Source organism: Dendrobates tinctorius, unplaced genomic scaffold, assembly GCF_039654945.1.
Source record: "Dendrobates tinctorius isolate UK_male_01 unplaced genomic scaffold, ASM3965494v1 ptg000028l, whole genome shotgun sequence".
Lineage (NCBI taxonomy): Eukaryota > Metazoa > Chordata > Amphibia > Anura > Dendrobatidae > Dendrobates > Dendrobates tinctorius.
Window position 1 is genome coordinate 36,792,213 of NW_027361696.1, and position 19,951 is coordinate 36,812,163.

Consider the following 19,951-nt stretch of genomic DNA (forward strand, 5'->3'; position numbering starts at 1 on the left):
CATGCCAGCCTTTTTAGAAAACACCGGCGATTGTCTAAACGCTGTGTCTAATATCATGTCCTCACTATATCTGAAACTGAACCTGTCAAAGACTGAACTCCTGGTGTTTCCTCCCTCTACTAATGTACCTATACCCGACATTGCCATTTCTGTGTGTGGTTCCACTATTTCTCCCCAGCAACAGGCCCGCTGTCTTGGGGTCATACTTGATTCCGAGCTTTCCTTTGCCCCCCACATTCGATCACTGGCTCGCTCTTGTCATCTGCACCTCAAAAACATTTCTAGAATTCGACCTTTTCTTACCTTTGACTCTGCAAAAACTCTTACTGTTTCTCTTATTCATTCTCATCTCGACTATTGTAACTCTCTTCTAATCGGTCTCCCTCTTACCAAACTCTCCCCTCTCCAATCTGTCTTGAATGCTGCAGCCAGGATCATATTCCTCACCAATCGTTACACCGATGCCTCTACCTTGTGCCAGTCATTACACTGGCTACCCATCCACTCCAGAATTCAGTATAAACTTATTACCCTCACTCACAAAGCCCTCCATGGCTCAGCACCACCCTACATCTCTTCCCTTGTTTCAGTATACCACCCTACCCGCGCCCTCCGTTCTGCTGATGACCTGAGGTTAGCATCCTCAATAGTCAGAACCTCCCACTCCCGTCTCCAAGACTTTACACGTGCCGCGCCAATTCTTTGGAATGCACTTCCCAGGTCAATACGATTAGTCCCCAATCCCCACAATTTTAAGCGTGTCCTGAAAACGCATTTATTCAGACTGGCCTACCACCCCAACACATTAACCTAATCTATCCCTGTGTGGCAGAGCCAAAAGTTTTACCATAACCAGGTTCCCCGCATCATGTTCCCACATGCTTTATGCATCCATTAGCCCTCTGTGTCCGTACTGTCACACACCTAACATTATGGCTGGTCCATACAATCAGGGCAACTGTTACCACCCACCTTTCGTGTCTACCTCTTTCCTCATAGACTGTAAGCTTGCGAGCAGGGCCCTCTTTCCTCTTGGTATTTGCTATAATCTACTGTATGTGATTATTGTTATGCTGTAATGTCTATTGTCTGTACAAATCCCCTCTGAAATGTAAAGTACTGCGGAATATGTCGGCGCTATAAAAATAAAATTTATTATTATTATTATTGTTATATTGTGGTGTGATCCATCCTGAGCATGTGACAGTCTGTGGGTTACTCCTGCAATTTAGATGTACATTTAAAAATTACCCCAACACTAGTGTATACAGCTCTACGCTTGTGATATATTACCCATTTACTGCTTTTTATATTCTTGTCTAATCCAAACTGACCAAGTGAGAGTTATTTTCTGACTGTGGAAATAAATACTGAGATTTACAACAATGACCCATACACTGTGTACAGCTGTACTCTTCAGATCCATTACCATTTTACGGCTTTTTATACTGAGCCTGAGAACGTCTGTGTCTGCCTCCTGAAATATCTACGGAGTTTTACAATGTTTAAACTATACTATATATACCTGGTGTTTGATGATACTGTACACTTTTTCTACTTTTTATATTCTTGTCTAATCCATACTGAGCCTGTGAGCATCTCTGTGTGACTGATGGTATATATCGGGAGATTGACAATGATCCTTTGACTGTATAGAGCTGTACGCTTCTGATACAGTACCATATATCTGATGTTATTTTGGGTTCATTTTCTGCAACATTTTGAAGTTTGGTGGAAGAGGCCGTGGGCGTGGGGGGGGCCAGCTGGTACTGATGGTGGTGGTGCATCTGCTGGTAGTGGCAAAAGCACAATAGCAGCTCAGGAGGTGTTGAGCCTGCATCATGGTCTGGCTCCGAAACACCTGGAAAGCTACCTTTTCTGGGAGTAGGTTAACCGCTTTTAAAGCCGGAGCATCAGGAACTGGTCTTGGCTTACATTGCCGAAACAGACTCCAGCTAAATGCCCTCCAATTCTGAAGTTTCAAAAATGCAAGCACTGAGTCGTCAAGTGCTGGCTCCTGGTCAGGAAGAACCCCTTTCCTTGTGTCCTTCACCCCCACCAAAAGTCAATGATGCAGCAGGCCACACTTCACATTAGCCCATGTAGCTCTTTCTATCATACCATGCCTGGGTTATCAAGTCAAATCGTGAATTCCCCAGTCCAAGATGAATCTGACATGGAGTGTGGGTGGCCAGCCAGGGCAGTGGGGTTAATCGGTACCGGGCCAGTGTCTCAGAGGGATGTGTCACGTTGGTGGTGATGACCCATTCCGTGGCCCTGGGTGTCCATGCAAAGGGGTGAATAACGTTTATAGGTGAATGATACGTGATGCCACCTGTGGTTTCTGATCAGATTCACCCGCGCTGAAGTGTCGCTTCTCTGGGACAGATGTTGTGGTGCAGCTAAGATGTAGAAGCCCTGCACAGGTAGGGCTGTAGTCGCAGAGCCGATGAAAGAGTTGGTAGGTGGTGTGCAGTGCAGGATGTAGCAGAGCCATGCGCCAGGCGCAGGAGAAAGATGATAGACACAGTCATGCAGTTCCTTTACCTGTACATGGTAAGTGCCATCCAGGACCCAGAGTACAGATGGAGAAGGAGTTGGTCAGCCTGTAAGCAAATTTGGAATTCTCTCTCTGCAGATAGGTAGTGTGGCCTCCGTTCTAGCGCTTATCTGAGGTACTCGCAGTACTGAGTTCACTGAAGTTCCCCCTGTTGACTCTCTTTTGGAACTTTCTCGCATGGCAGGCAGCCATAGCATTTTCCTTCTGGCTCACACACATCGCTGCTGGGGCCTCCGAGCCTTAGTTGGGAACAGAGCATTTACAGCTGCTACTTCCTCCAGTTTCTGCTGCAGGACCGTCAGTGTCCCTACAAACTCGGAGACCGGAATACCGACCATGCACTCCAGCTAAGAGTGAGCCTTAACTCTGCTCATCCTCCAGCTCCCCTTCTCACGTCCACACACTTCCCCATCCCTTCACAGACTGCCCTAACTTCCCTCCTCTTGACCACAGAGAGCAGCTCCTCAGCAGTCAGGTTCAGAGGTCTCCCTGCTGGCCTGGAGTGGGAACTGTGTTGTGTGTTGGTTTAACTGCTAGAGAGATCCTTCGTTGCTCCCAAGCATGCCATCACACTTCCTAGGAGGACGGTAATGTCTCTGTGGCGACTGTACTCCTGGGGGCGCCACAAGTGCACTGATGCCCAGTCACTGCTAGATGAATCTGCTGGTACATTGACCCTGGTACATTGACCCAGACCACTACATTCCCCTCGCACTCTACACAGCCAGAATCTGACCCTGATGAAACTCAGGTTTCCCTTCCTGCATACTATACCACCTTACACGGTGACAAAGAGGAAGGTGCAGATGAAAGTGCAGGTTCCTTGAGCAGGTGGGGGGGCATACTCATGGGCGATGCACTGGCACAGTGCCCCTCATAGTACGCAAAAGTGTCTCTGCTGGTGGGAGGGTCCACCCGCTGTCAGACTCACCGCCGTACTATGAGGGGCCCTGTGCCAGTGCCTTCGCCAACAAGTGGGCCCCCCCTGCTTTCTCAGGATCACAGCACTTGCAAAGTTGAAATACTTACCTCTCCCTGCTCCACCGCCATGATGTCTTCCGCGTTTCCTGACAGTGACATTCTGGTTAGAGAGCGCGATGACATCACGTCTGTACGCCCTAAACAGTCCAAGTGCAGTGAGATGGAAGATGAGGATGACGAGGAGTCCTGACTAGTACAGGGATTCCCTAGCGAGGAGACTTATTTAATTGTTTTCAATGTTGGGACAGCTATTTTTGGGGAGCACTATACTCTGGAGAATGATATATGAGTCCCACCATACACTGGAGCATTCCAAAGCTGGACATCAGACAATGGAGCAGCATTTACAGGGCCCATTATACACTGGAGCATTAGAAATGGGGCCCATTATATATAGAGCATTATTTGGGCCCATAACACAGTGGAGCTTCATCCATGGGGACCAACATATACTGTAGCATTATGTGGAGCTCATCATATACTGTTTCAAACATTATATGGGACCAATGATTCTGTATCGAGAAATATATGGGCCTCATTACTCTGTATAGCGCACTAAGCGCTGGCCATAATACTGTATGGAGTTATATACTGTCCGTTTTTGAAGCTATTGGAGAATTTAAAATGGATATCAGTCATGAGATGTAAGAAGTGAAGCAGTTTTCATTGTACTATACCGCTATTTCTCTGCTGTATCAGAGGATCATGAATTGTGGCATGTGTTAAAGGAGCCCAGTGACACTCTTTGGACCAGGGCCCACGAAAATCTGGAGCCAGCCCTACCCCCCCACAACTTTAGCCAAATAACCCCCCGTTTTCAATGCCTAACTATTATTATAAAGTAAATTAAGGTTCACAAGCTTAAGTAATAAGAATTGATGTTTTTGGCATTAAAATGGGCACTGTAGGTGTGTTTCCTGTCCTCCACTCCCTGCCGACCTTGGTTCCCCATTGACTTGCATTGGGTTTCGTGTTTCAGTTGGACTTCGACTTTTCACGATAATCGGCCGATTTTGTTCGACCCGACTTTTGAGAAAGTAGGGTTTCATGAAACCCGACTCAACCCGAAAAAAGGTAAAGTCGCTCATCTCTAGTAACCAGCGATAGGCAGTGGCAACCCGAAGCTTGCTGCTCTGGTGATGTGGCAGCTCTGGATTGTTCCATGTGCGATGTCTCACCAGACTGGGCGTGAGTGTTTGAGGTGGAGCCTTATGTATAAAAAGCCCCCAGTGACGCACGTGGGTGAGCTAGTGTCATTTATGTGTGGCTTTGTGAGTGGAGACTCTACCACTCTGTCTGCATGTGTTGTGTGTCTGTCTAGCTTGGGACTGTACATGTAGGCAGGCAGCTAGCATCAGTGGGGGAAATTAGCTGCTTAGCTTACCATCTGGTTCCTACATGTGTGCAGTTAGCACAGAGGAGTTTCAGAACAAGCTCAACGTGTGCAACTGACATGGTGCTGCTGCAGTGTGAATTAAGTCCACGTGCTTTGTCCTGTGAGGTTTAACAGGGCATAGCACTTAGTACTCATTTGTACTCTTCTGCTCTGTGGAGTAACAGGGATTGGAACTCAGCATCCAGTTCATGCTGAGTGGCGCCTACTCGGTGTGGACTAGCAATCGCTCGCCGTGTGTTCCGACTTTGCTCATTAACAGCAGTTTAACACCTCTGCATGGTGGACCCCAGATTGTGATTGCACGTTACTATTTATTTTATTTTGGTGCAATCCGCCAACCCTAATGGTATGTCATTGGGAATCAGTATTTATGGTACTGGAGCACTAGATCCTGAAAATAAGCAATAGCAAAGACATGGTTTAGTAGGGCAGAGCATGATTGACTGCTAAAAACATAAAAACATAAGCACAAAGGCGCAAGTTCCTATATGATACCGCCTGCAGCTGCAAATAAGGACAACAACCACCCAATTTGTCCAACAATAAAAGTCAAATCTAAAAGTGAATAATTTGCGCTAGCAGGATACCATTCAGAGGTTTCAAAGAAATATCTACAGTAAAGCTAGTTCACAAAGTATATGTGCCGATACCTTTGTTCAGATGAATGAGGAACTGGTCGAAGGATGCTTCCTCAAGCAGGGTCCCGGTGCCAAGATGACGCTGAAAGCAGTAGTGATGCTGATGAAAATGAGCTTGAAAGCGTTAGAGTTCCGTTGGTGAATGCAGGTATTGGACGCTGCTCCGGCCGGTAGCAAGCGTCCTTCTAGTGGCGTGACCGCCGCCGACACCCGGCGAGTATAACGGCACGAGTAAAATCAAAAAGCCGGCAAGGTAGCAAAACGTGCAGGACCTTGCGTGACGTCACGGTCACGTGGAACACCACGTGACTGGCTAGTGAGCACGAAAACGACCAAAAAGCTGTCTTACGCGTTTCGGAATCACCGGATTCCTTCTTCAGAGATGGTCTATGGTGCTCAATTACGTTCATATATACCCGCGGTCTCCAAACTCCATGTTTATTGATTAAAGGCAAACAATTCAATCTCGCTGTTTAGCCCATTAGGAACAAGTGTATTCATTTCAAAAATCAGTCTACTTTCTTCTCTGGACATTTGTTGAATAAAGTTCCCCTTCCGCCAGCTTTTTTTAACCACTTTAATACCCGTAACTTTAACATTTTTAATAGAGCCTCCATGCTGATTAGCAAAATGGTGTGATAGAGGGTGACCCATAAATCTGTTTCTAATATTGCGCAAATGCTCTGCTAACCGGACATGCAATGGGCGTTTTGTGCGTCCTATGTATAGTTTCCCACAGGGGCATGTAATGCCATATATAACCCCTGTGGTGTCGCAGGTAATAAAATCTTTAATTTTTACCTCCGCAAATTTGTTAGTAATCCCTCCCTGTTTTTTAGAGGTCAGTTTTTTACAGGGGCCACACTTTCCACACGGAAAAAAACCCCCTGGTAATTTGTCCGGATTTGAATTGATACTACTTAGTGGTTTAGAAATAGAGGGGGCTATAAGATTTCCCAAATTTTGTGCCTTCTTAAAAATAAACCTCGGGTATGTCGGTAAAGATTCCCCTATAACCTTATCATTTCTCAGGATATTCCAATGTCTCCTGACAATTTTTTTAAAAATAATACTATTAGAGTTATATTGTGAAATTATGGGGATGTCTTCCATAAGAGCATTGGCATTTTTTCTCATACGCTGTTCCAATAATTGATCCCTTGGAATTTTTTCCACTAGTTTTTTTGTTTTCACTAAAGATGTTGGATCATAGCCCTTATTGGAAAACTTTTTCATCATTGCTTCTGCCTCTCTATCAAAATCCTCCCTTTTCGAACAGTTGCGATGAGCTCTAATTAATTGGCTTTTTGGAACATTCAATAGCCAGCTAGGTAAATGGCAACTGTCGAGTGAAATAAAATTATTAGAGTCTGTAGGCTTATGGTATAGTCGTGAGCCAATGGCATTGTTTTCTACAAAAATTTCTAAATCTAAAAAGTTAACTTCTTTGGAACTCGTGGTCATAGAAAATTTTAAAAAGTAGGAATTTTTATTTAGTGAATTAAAAAATTGTTCCAATAACAAAGGACCACCAGACCATATAAAAACAATATCATCTATAAATCGATGCCATAGCACGAGGTTCGCTAGTAATCTGCCGTCGGGATATATGGTTTCCTGTTCCCATTTTCCAACGTACAGATTTGCATAACTAGGTGCGAACCTCGTGCCCATAGCTGTACCCCACTGCTGGGAGTAGTAGTCCATCCCATATCGAAAAAAATTGTGAGTTAAAATAAAATTTATACACTCAAGAAGATATTCAATTTGGTCAAGCGGCAGTGAACCATCCTTCCTCAGGAAATGTTCCACTGCTTCGCATCCCTTTTTATGCTGAATAACTGTATACAAGGAAGTAATGTCCAGTGTGCCCAAGATATAATGATCACACCATTGTATCTTCTTTAAAATACCTAAAATATGGGTGCTGTCCCTAAGATACGCCGGGAGATCCGGTATCAATCTTTGTAAATGACAATCAACAAATTTGGATAGATTTGATGTTAAACCCCCAATAGCAGAGATAATCGGTCTCCCGGGTGGTTGGCTCATGTTTTTATGCACCTTAGGTAAATAATAAAAGTACGGCACTCTAGGGTGAGGTGTATTAATAAAATCAATTTCTTTTTTATTTAAAATACCCTTTTCAAAGCCCTTGTTTAGCAATTCCCGCATCTCTACCAAATAATCATTAGAAGGATCATGGGTTAGTAATTTATAAGTTTGTCTGTCGTCCAAAATCCGCAGTGCTTCTTTATCATAATCCAACGTGTTTAGTATTACTATACCGCCCCCTTTATCTGCTGGTCTGATAGTAATCTCCCTATTCTCCTTAAGTTGCTTAATGGCTGTTCTTTCATTATGTGATAAATTGTGTTTAAATTTGTTACATCGCTTGTCAGAAATTTTTCTAATTTCGAGTATAACATTATTTTGAAAAGCTTCAAATGCCTCCGAATACTCCTGTATAGGATTAAAGTTAGATTTTTTCTTTAGACCAGTGTGTATATATAGATCAGGAGTATTCATGGGGTCATCAGTATTGCTACTAATTTTCTTTTTCATATAGTGTTTCTTCAGGGCTAGTTTCCTCATGAACAATTTTACACCCACAAAAGCCTGAAATTTATCAAATTTAACACTGGGAGCGTACTTAAGACCTTTATTTAATAAACGGGTTTCATTGTCTTGTAGGGGATATTGACTTAGATTGAATATTTTTTGTGGTTCAGGGGCTGATATTTGATCTATCTTTGATGGGGATTGTTGTATGTTCTTTTTTTTGGTAGATTCCCCGCCCCTACACCCCCTTTTTCGTTTCTTTTTTGGCCTAACTGAAAAAAAGAAAGATGACTCTGCTTTGTTTTAGGTTGTGATTTTCTCTGTTGTGGTTCCCTCGGACCAACCTTCTCTTTTCTACTATCTACTGTAGGCTTGTCTTTATATTTATCGCTCCCAATAGAAGGAATATTTTCTATGTTTTCTATAACCGTAAATCGGTTATGAGTACTAATGGAGGGTAATGGTGTGGAAATGGCTGGTAGTTCTGCACCCTGTACCTCAGTAATGACCCCACTATTAGCTCTTTCCATGTGTGTAAGATTTTCCATATCAGAGGTCAGATGGATAGAAAATCTTTCGCTTGATGTAGGGAGAGAAGTCTCCTCTCCATGTATCTCATCTAGAGTCAACAATGGACCTGAAGATTTAGGAGAGTGTTGTTCTTCATATTGATGTGCAACTTCGCCTCTGGTTATTTGGCTATCCCCATGGTTAGATGTTATAGATATTAAATTTTTATTAGTAGTAAAAACCGAGTCCCTCCCAAACTTTCTACGTTTTTTCTCTACTATTTCCTTTTCTTTATTACGTATCCTCTTTTTAATGTTACCAGAAAGGTATATAATTTCAGGGTGGAGCTCGTAAGGTTTGATCTCTTCAAATAAATTCATAATTTCTCTGCGTATCCTCAATAGTTCACTCCTCCTCCTCTCAATAATGAAGGATACAGTTCTTTTAGAAAATTCCTTAAACATGACATCCCATTCAGCTAATGTTTCTGGGTCCCCAATATCACCCATCAGGGGTTTGTACACCATTAACCCCTTTGGTATACAATCAGAGGCTAAATATCTTTCCAGTGTGGATATCTCCCACAAGTCTCTCATTTCTTTCAATAAGTATTGCTCCAACGTTTTGAGTGATTTAATCGTCTGAGATATTTCCCCCTTATTGGGGTTAGCCACAGATGCATGCTGTTCGAAATTGAAAAATCTCTGGATATTATATATCCTTTCTTTCCTATCAGACCATAAAGTGGCCATAGTATGCAGACAACCTACAAATTTAATATAAACAAATAGCTTAATTAATTTAGAATAAGGATGAACAACGCTGCCTCTGTGAGCGGTGGTGAAACCTTTTTTAAAAACATAAAAACATAAGCACAAAGGCGCAAGTTCCTATATGATACCGCCTGCAGCTGCAAATAAGGACAACAACCACCCAATTTGTCCAACAATAAAAGTCAAATCTAAAAGTGAATAATTTGCGCTAGCAGGATACCATTCAGAGGTTTCAAAGAAATATCTACAGTAAAGCTAGTTCACAAAGTATATGTGCCGATACCTTTGTTCAGATGAATGAGGAACTGGTCGAAGGATGCTTCCTCAAGCAGGGTCCCGGTGCCAAGATGACGCTGAAAGCAGTAGTGATGCTGATGAAAATGAGCTTGAAAGCGTTAGAGTTCCGTTGGTGAATGCAGGTATTGGACGCTGCTCCGGCCGGTAGCAAGCGTCCTTCTAGTGGCGTGACCGCCGCCGACACCCGGCGAGTATAACGGCACGAGTAAAATCAAAAAGCCGGCAAGGTAGCAAAACGTGCAGGACCTTGCGTGACGTCACGGTCACGTGGAACACCACGTGACTGGCTAGTGAGCACGAAAACGACCAAAAAGCTGTCTTACGCGTTTCGGAATCACCGGATTCCTTCTTCAGAGATGGTCTATGGTGCTCAATTACGTTCATATATACCCGCGGTCTCCAAACTCCATGTTTATTGATTAAAGGCAAACAATTCAATCTCGCTGTTTAGCCCATTAGGAACAAGTGTATTCATTTCAAAAATCAGTCTACTTTCTTCTCTGGACATTTGTTGAATAAAGTTCCCCTTCCGCCAGCTTTTTTTAACCACTTTAATACCCGTAACTTTAACATTTTTAATAGAGCCTCCATGCTGATTAGCAAAATGGTGTGATAGAGGGTGACCCATAAATCTGTTTCTAATATTGCGCAAATGCTCTGCTAACCGGACATGCAATGGGCGTTTTGTGCGTCCTATGTATAGTTTCCCACAGGGGCATGTAATGCCATATATAACCCCTGTGGTGTCGCAGGTAATAAAATCTTTAATTTTTACCTCCGCAAATTTGTTAGTAATCCCTCCCTGTTTTTTAGAGGTCAGTTTTTTACAGGGGCCACACTTTCCACACGGAAAAAAACCCCCTGGTAATTTGTCCGGATTTGAATTGATACTACTTAGTGGTTTAGAAATAGAGGGGGCTATAAGATTTCCCAAATTTTGTGCCTTCTTAAAAATAAACCTCGGGTATGTCGGTAAAGATTCCCCTATAACCTTATCATTTCTCAGGATATTCCAATGTCTCCTGACAATTTTTTTAAAAATAATACTATTAGAGTTATATTGTGAAATTATGGGGATGTCTTCCATAAGAGCATTGGCATTTTTTCTCATACGCTGTTCCAATAATTGATCCCTTGGAATTTTTTCCACTAGTTTTTTTGTTTTCACTAAAGATGTTGGATCATAGCCCTTATTGGAAAACTTTTTCATCATTGCTTCTGCCTCTCTATCAAAATCCTCCCTTTTCGAACAGTTGCGATGAGCTCTAATTAATTGGCTTTTTGGAACATTCAATAGCCAGCTAGGTAAATGGCAACTGTCGAGTGAAATAAAATTATTAGAGTCTGTAGGCTTATGGTATAGTCGTGAGCCAATGGCATTGTTTTCTACAAAAATTTCTAAATCTAAAAAGTTAACTTCTTTGGAACTCGTGGTCATAGAAAATTTTAAAAAGTAGGAATTTTTATTTAGTGAATTAAAAAATTGTTCCAATAACAAAGGACCACCAGACCATATAAAAACAATATCATCTATAAATCGATGCCATAGCACGAGGTTCGCTAGTAATCTGCCGTCGGGATATATGGTTTCCTGTTCCCATTTTCCAACGTACAGATTTGCATAACTAGGTGCGAACCTCGTGCCCATAGCTGTACCCCACTGCTGGGAGTAGTAGTCCATCCCATATCGAAAAAAATTGTGAGTTAAAATAAAATTTATACACTCAAGAAGATATTCAATTTGGTCAAGCGGCAGTGAACCATCCTTCCTCAGGAAATGTTCCACTGCTTCGCATCCCTTTTTATGCTGAATAACTGTATACAAGGAAGTAATGTCCAGTGTGCCCAAGATATAATGATCACACCATTGTATCTTCTTTAAAATACCTAAAATATGGGTGCTGTCCCTAAGATACGCCGGGAGATCCGGTATCAATCTTTGTAAATGACAATCAACAAATTTGGATAGATTTGATGTTAAACCCCCAATAGCAGAGATAATCGGTCTCCCGGGTGGTTGGCTCATGTTTTTATGCACCTTAGGTAAATAATAAAAGTACGGCACTCTTTCATGATTGACTGCTGTTTACATTTATGTACTGTAGCCTTGTCATAGTGACCTCAAAACTAATAATGCTACACATATAATATTCCCAATAGTAACAACCACATAGTGTGACTCATAATAGGACCGTATGCTTAATAAATCCAGCAATATTTCTGCTACACTCTGCGCCCTCCATGATAATTCTACAACACTCTATAGGCAGTGTAGACCCCTTATAATTCTCAAGATATTGTAGGCCATGTTGAAGATGTGTCTTGTTCACCCCCAAAATTGTCTCTGTTAGAAATGAGTGAATTGGCAATTAACTGGAATTTGTTAGAAATTTCTTGAAAAATTTTCCCGAATTTAATTAGCATAAATCCAGATAATTGCCTGCCAACCAGTCATCAGTTTGCTTTATTTTTTTGAAGACCATGAATAGATTAAAAAAATATATACTCACCTTTCTTTATCTATTTTGTCACCGCCTTCTCTGCCTCAGGTCTGATACTTCACTCTCGTCTTCAGCACTGACTTCTATTCTTCCATCATTCCATTCCATCTCTTAGGCCAATAAGAGGCCTGCGATTGACCTCACATGGTTATGATGGAGAGGAGGGTGACACGTTATGATGTGTATTTCCTCTCCAAGTCACCACATAAGACCAATTGCAAGTCTCATATTGGCTTCAGCGCTGGATTGGAATGATGGAAGTAAAGAAGACAGAGTGTGGACTAAATCATCAATGGAGATGGAGGTGGAATAACAGGTAAGGAAAGGTTAGTATAAATTTTGGGGTTTTTTTTCATCTTTTTCCCTCTCTTCACAGAAATCGGGGCAATTTTGATTTGGACTGAATTTTTTCTTACTTAATTCAATCTGCTGACCCAATTCGAACACATTTTTGGAGATTTGCTTATCTGTTTTATTCTAGAGATGAGCAAACTTTTTTGGAAAACAGTCACCGAATCCGAATGTGCCATATTCGTGCCGAATTTATGCTTGGCGATTATTTTCCAAACATATTCACTCATACAAGTAGATGTGAGCGAATATGTTCGGAAACGATCTCCAAACATAAATTTGGCACAAATATCGCACATTTGGATTCGGTGATTAATTTCCGAACAGGTTCGCTCATCTCTAATTATTACCTGTTCATCCATATGGGCAATCCAATTCCTGGAGATTGGAACCACACAGATGAAATATTCAGATCCTCATTGCTGATGACCTAGTGAGCTTCCTCAATCAGTGTAGATATTTGTTGTGTTGCATCAATAAATGCGTAGTCACTTACCTTCAACATGTACGGTTACGCTTTGGACTGATGTTGTGTAGGGGATTGGGATAGAACACCCCTTTATTGCCTCCTCCCGTTTAAGAGCTTTAATGTAAATATAATAATCTTTATATAGCGCTAACATATTCTGCAGCACTTTACACACATTATTGTCACTGTCCTCGATGGGGCTCACAATCTAAATTCCCTATCAGCATGTCTTTAGAGTGTGGGAGGAAACCAGAGTACCGCGAGAAAACCCACGCTAACATGGGGAATACATACAAACTCCTTGCAGATGTTGTCCTTGGTGGGATTTGAACCCAGGACCCCAGTGCTGCAATGCTATCCACTGAGCCACCGAGCTGCCCATATATTGTTTTGCTTTGGTACTGCTACACGGCTATGTATTACCGACTGTCTTATTGGTATTGCCACATTATGTGCTACCATACTGTACATACTGTAAGATATTATGCTTTATTATGTCTTTTGTATCAAATTGTATTTCTGTACAGATTAGGGTAAGATAGTGCTTCCTTTGGGAACATTAGAGGAGGGCACTTATAGTATAGAGTTCATAGATATGGGTAAATGTAATGTTGAAACGGGCCACTAGATGGCAAGTCTACAAGGCCTCTAAGACCAGGACATCATAGCAGTTACCCAACGTTGTTTAAGTGAAGAAGCACGGGCACAGTCAGACGGTTGCTGGTTAAGACCGGAGCACCCAGGGAAGTTACAGTTTACATCAGCAGCAGGAACGGAGAAGGAAACGTGATCCAAAAGTCATGCAGGGTGCAGAACTTTTATGATGTGGCAAATCCTCAATAGGGCTGAAGCTGGCAAGTCCGGGGTGAAACGGACAAGCGGGATCCCCTATGTACTAAAGTCCTACAGTAGTGAAGCTGCAGTACCGCCAAGGGCTCTACTGCCCCGTAATGTACGTGAGGGTGAAGAAAGTAAGAAAGGGAAAGAGCAGGAGGAATGCTGTGTGGACTGTGATGTAACTGAAGTGTCCGGGACCGTTGAAGAAGAAAGTAAAATCATGTATTGGGCATCAGAACAGGTATCTGTGTCCATTATTTCATCCACATGCGCTTTAATCAAGTACTCAGGAGCTGGGTCGCACCGCAGTGAAATTCCTGACCGTGGACCAGCAACCAGAACACGTACACTGGTAGATACTGATGGTATTTCTGTGGGAGGAGGTCAGGACACCAGAGTCCCGGTGTCCTCAGCTGTGACTACCGTCCTGGTCCCCTCTTACAGTTGCACCATTTGGGAAAGTAGCATTGCATTCCAAGGTCAGTAATGGAAGGGAAGTATTTTATTTCAGATTGCACTTGCCACAACCCTTGAGACAGGTTTACATGGCGGATAATATTCTGATGACTATAGATTCTCCACTGAAGCTTTGGAGGACTTGAGGCACACGTGCGATTTACAGCACAGGTAATCTTTACTGCTTTAGACTCTTCAGAGTTCTCAGCTCCTGAAATGACTTATGATGGTGGAAACTCTAAGGAGAGAAAGAACAAAAGATGTTGTTATGAAAAAATATCTACAATAACTTCTGGCTCCCAAGATTAAATTTGTAATTCCTTAAGAGATTAATCATCCTCAAGAATGAACAATAATAATTGGAATGAGGCAAATATTAAAGGGAATCTGACGTGTCACTTTCTGGCCTTCATGCTGTCATTTTGATAGAATCACAATTTTTTGTGCAGTTTATCTAGTAGTGCTCTGAATGATGAGCCTTGTATAACTCTGCCCACACCAGCTTTCTGTGTACACTGTATGGGCATGGTTGGACTTGGAGGCTTGAGTCATCAAGTCCTGTAGTGATAATTCCCTGTTTATAAAACACTGATTTTATTAAAACACTAAGCCTGGTAAGTAACACATTACTAGAATCAGGATATAAGCCCCTACAACTTGATGTTCTCAGATTACATAGGAAAAACACACTGACAGTTTCTGTTCATAAGCTATTTAAAATAAATATATGTTCCTCATTCACATACCACCAAGTCCAACAAGGACAATATATTTTGTAAGAAAGTACAAACTATATACATTCTGTAATTATTTTACAAATGTTTTGCTTTCCTAATACATCTGAGATACAGCAGACACCTCAGAAGACACCTCTATATTGTTTTAATCATTAAATGTTTTTGTTTTTAACATTTAAATAATAAAAATTGCAATAAAATTCCCTAAATAAACAAACTTCCAAATGTAGTATTCTCTAGTCAGATAAAAAAAGCTAAAAAAATAAGAATTAATTTAAACAAAATAATTTCATTTAATTGCTATTATTACTTATTCCCTATTGCAAACCTAATTCACGTCACATGAGACTTTCAGTGTGCAGAATTTTCTGCCAAGTTTATATTTAATCATTAAGGCTAAGTGCACACGTACCGGAACTCTCGCGGAAATTACCGAGAGAATTCCGGAATTCCATTCCGCGGGAAAATCGCATTTTAAATTCCCGCTATTTTCCCGCGGAAAAACTAGCATTTTGCAAGCGTATTTAGCTTGCAAAATGCTAGCGTTTTCCAAGCGATCTGTAGCATCGCTTGGAGAACTGATTGACAGGTTGGTCACACTCGTCAAGCATAGTGTTTGACGAGTGTGACCAACTTTTTACTACTGAGGCCGCCTATGCGGCATCAGTAGTAAAAGATAGAATGTAAAAAAAAATAAAAAATGGTGTTATTCTTACCTTCCGACGTCCCGCGCATCCGTTCCCAGTAATCCTTTGCGAAAATGGCCGCGATGACATCCGTTCTCGAGGGATCGCGATGTCTCGCGGTCATTCGCGATGACGTCGCGCGATTGGCCACAAGACTTCGCGATCCCGCGAGAACGGACGCCATCGCGGGCATTTTCGCAAAGGATTACTGGGAACGAGAGCATGGAGAGAGGCGGGAAGGCTGCGTGGGACGCCAGAAGGTGAGAATAACAATATTTTTTATTTTAAATTCTATTTTTTACAGGGACATGGTACCCAAAGCCCGGAGGACAGTCTCCTCTCCTCCGGACTGTGGGTACCATCCGCAATTGTTCTGCTTACTTTCCGCATGGTGTGCACAGCCACATGCAGGAAGTAAGCGGAACAATGCATTTCTATGGGTGCGGGATCGCCGCGATTCCGCAAAATTAATGAGCATGCTGCGTTTTTTACCGCGAAGCGATTCCGCCGCGGTAAAATCCGCAGCATTAGCACAGCATTGCGGAATCCCATAGGAATGCATGGAATGCTTATTTTTCGCGTTTTCGCAGCAAAATCACGTGGTTAAAACCGCCGCGGAAACGCGAAAAAAACGCCACGTGTGAACTCAGCCTTATAGTTCTGGATAGTATTGTATGTCTTTTTGTACATTATTTATCCTCAATGACTAGCTGCTTCTGCTCATTTGGACCAGAGATATATGTCCAATATATTTGATGTCTATAGTGACTCGTGATTTATTATTATACACTATTACGTCTCCTGTAGGGTTTCGTAAGAACCAAATTAAGGTGAAGTATTTGACTTTGGCTTGATAGGAAAGGATCCAAGGGACCTCCAGGCAGTAACCACTCAAAGTTTTCATGGTCCTAGGGAATGTGAAGCTCCAGTCACTGCAAAATGAGCTGTCCAAGCCACCTTCCGATGAGAAGGCAAGTCCATATTTATTTCATTAAGATCTTTTTGGATGTACTACATTTCCATGAAAACTTTAAGGAACTATACTATGATGCTGAACTATACACATCTATACCTATGATCTATGTTCCACTGGAGATAGAAACCCAATAAATCATAGGTAAACCTCAGAAGGGAGCCCACCTTAACTTAGGAATCCAACAAAGCAAAATGTAGGAAATGATCCCTTCTTGGCAATTAACTGGAAATGAAAAAAAACTTACTATCATAGGTTCACTTGGGCTACAGAGTTATGCCATCTTCCCCTTCCTCTCAGACCCCATATTCTTCCCGTCTTTAGCGTGCCCATACTCTTCTGTATGGTCTTTGCTTTTTCAAATATGAATACATATATTCTGGCTTACCTATCCTAACAGCCTAACTAGCTTCAGAAACCTGAGTGGTCAACCCTGTAAGCTGCACATCTGTTCTATCAATTGTGCCTAGAAGAGATATTTTGTAGTATCTAAGAAGTATATCCTACCAGCTCGATAATAATATTGGTAACTTAAACATTTTCAACAAATGCTTATGGTCAGTGAAGTAAAAATGGAAGAAAGCTGGATAACTACATAATGGTTCTATAGGCTATAAAAATTAATTTATTTCACAGACCTAATAAATATCTCAGACTCCAGATCTGTTGCCTTGACTAATTTAGACAACAAGCCACAATTGTAAATAAATTCAGACCCAATGTTAAACAACCAAGCTACATAGGATCCGATATCAATCCCCAATAGTAATTCAGCTTCCTAAATTATTCAGACTCCAGATTAGACCACTAAAAGTTATCATAATCCAAAATTATTCAATATCTAGAAAAGAAGAATTTAATCAGAACAAAGAAAGGTCAAATTTTTTAAATTACACAGACCCCAGACTACACCCTCAAATAATTCAGTCCTCAAACTCAATTCAGACCTCCGAGGCTAGATCAGATCCCTAAAATAATTGACCCTTTATTTTATTCAGACCCTTCACCAAACCAGAATGAATCCAGACTGTAGATCTCTTAATTAAAGCCAAGATAAAATCAGACAGCTATACCAGATCCCTAAAGGTACTGTCACACTTAGCGATGCACCAGCGATCCCGACCAGCGATATGACGCGGTCAGGATCGCTGGTGCATCGCTAAGTGGTCGCTAGTGCGCTGCCACACAGGCAGATCTCACCAGCGACATCGCTGGGGACGGGGGTCGCTACTTACCTGTCACACTAGGCGATCCTGCGTCCTCCCGCCCGGCTCCACGCTCATCGCTCGTCTCTCCACAGGAAGCGCCGCAGGAAGCTGACGACGAGAAGCGGTCCTGAACGTTCTCGCGCGATCAGCGATAACCAGCGGGGGAGACGGTCATAGGTAAGTATCACACACAGCGATATCGCTAGCAATATCGCTATACCGTCACAAGTTATAGCGATATTGTTAGCGATATCGCTTAGTGTGACAGGCCCTTAAGCAATTCAGACCTTACACTAGACTGCTAAACTAATTCAGACCGTAGACCCCTTCATTATGCCCCAGACTGAAGACAATACCCTTTTGCTTGTTTAATTTAGACTCATATGTAATAATTATCCAAAGAAACACATATAAAATATGATGTAAGATTTGTAGATACCTGAAACTTTGATCCTGATGGGCTGCAGTTGTTTGCTTAATTTAAATGAGTTTATTGTTATTTCTGGGAAGAACCATGCCATGTACAGGACATTTCTACTTCTCAGCAAGCAGTCTGTTCTAATACCTACAAGGGAGGTGCGATTCCTGTACTCGGGGATGACCATACTTTGGTCATTGCCATTATACACCTGCTGGTGATCTTTGATTTTGTATATATACCAGATTAGTAGGACCATTCCATGGTTATCGAGAGCCGTGGTTCTGCAAGGAAACTTCACACTGGAATTTATTGATGCATCTATAGATTCCGCTAATGTAAATGTCCAATTAACTTCTTGTAATTCTACAAAATAATCCAAAAAATAAAAATAAATGGAAAAAAAGATGATAATTAAAGGAATGCAAATAAAAGAGATAAAAGAATTTAAGACAGACAAATGAAAAATAAAACTAACCAGATTGTGGAATTCACGGGTCAATTTAAATTATTTATACCACAATTATTACTAAAGCATTGATATATTACTCAACATATTATCATTTTAAAATGTCTTTTAATAGATCATTGTCATTCAGCGCTGAACTCATAAATTTGTGCTGTATTTCCTGCTTATTTGGTGTCTACATACAGTGTATAGAAAAAAATATCAGAATGAAGTGCAATGGAGAATGGTGCTTTAGGGCTTAACCAAGCAGTTAGAGGCTTGACTGTCCTGGCGCTTTAACCAGTGACCAGTAACCAGATTATATCTATACTGTATGTAAACTGAAAGTTGGTGCTCAAAAGTAATCACTTTATCTTAAATGTAAATTATCTTCTTATTACCTGGAAGAACAAATAAGCAAAACGTAAATTTCAGGAAATCAAAATGTGACTTCATTCTCTCTGGTTAGATTTGTGTTCATCGATCAGTTCAGTTTTCTATAAGGAAAAAAAATACATATTTTTGTGTCTGTTTACAATTAATCCTGACATTACTGAATGGTATGGTCATTATCTAATTTTATCTCTACCTTCATACCCTTCAGATAAATGAAAGGTTGTTTAGTGAACCTACCGTTTATCTACACTAGCATCCAAGATCTCCTGGAGATCCTCTCTTGGTTCCTTCTGCCTCCTCTGTCAGTGTCCCTGCTCTGCTTCTTGTACCTTCCTTATGTGGCACCCATGAGGCTCAGTCGCCACAGAGGTACTGCAACTCCTTCTGAGGTGTGGTATCCCACCATCCAGGTAAGGTGGAGACTCCTGACCACACACCAACACCTGCACCCCACACCACAAAGTAGTGTAGCAAAGCACCTTCAGCGGCTCCCTGCTTGGAGTATAGCAAAGCACCCATTGGTGGCTCCCTGCTTGGAACACAAAACGTGCTGGGAGGTGGGTGGAGTTAGATTACATTACAAAGAGTGGGAAGAGTTTAGGATGACAAGTCAGTTGATTAGAGAGCTGGAGAGAAGAACATCCCCAGAGAGAGGGATAGATGGATGGAAGTGCTGCAGCAGATCCCAGTGACCTGGGTCTGCTAGCACGGGAAAGGAATAGAGAGAGCAACATAGACTGAAAGCCTGATTCTC